Raw genomic sequence first — 315 nt, forward strand, 5'->3', positions numbered from 1 at the left:
TGCCATCAACTCCTGATACAAAGGACGCCCTTTGTCGCAGGTTTCCTTCACTGAGGCCCCAAAGTTGCCCAGCCTCACCTTTTCCACCCCTTGAACTTCCTGCTGCCCCCCAGGACCTGCTCCCCATGCCCAGGGTGCAGCAGGGCTCTGGTGTGTGTTGACACCCCCTCAGCAGAGGGGACATTTCTGCCCCGGGCTGGCCGTGTCCCCAGCAGCCTCTTGCCCAGCCCGGCCCAGCCCTCGCTGGTTCATTTGTGGGGCACATCATGCTCTTCTGATTTCTGTGGCTTCTGATTTCCGTTTTGTTTTTGCTTC

This window comes from Buceros rhinoceros, unplaced genomic scaffold (genome assembly GCF_000710305.1).
Source record: "Buceros rhinoceros silvestris isolate BGI_N320 unplaced genomic scaffold, ASM71030v1 scaffold41403, whole genome shotgun sequence".
NCBI lineage: Eukaryota > Metazoa > Chordata > Aves > Bucerotiformes > Bucerotidae > Buceros > Buceros rhinoceros.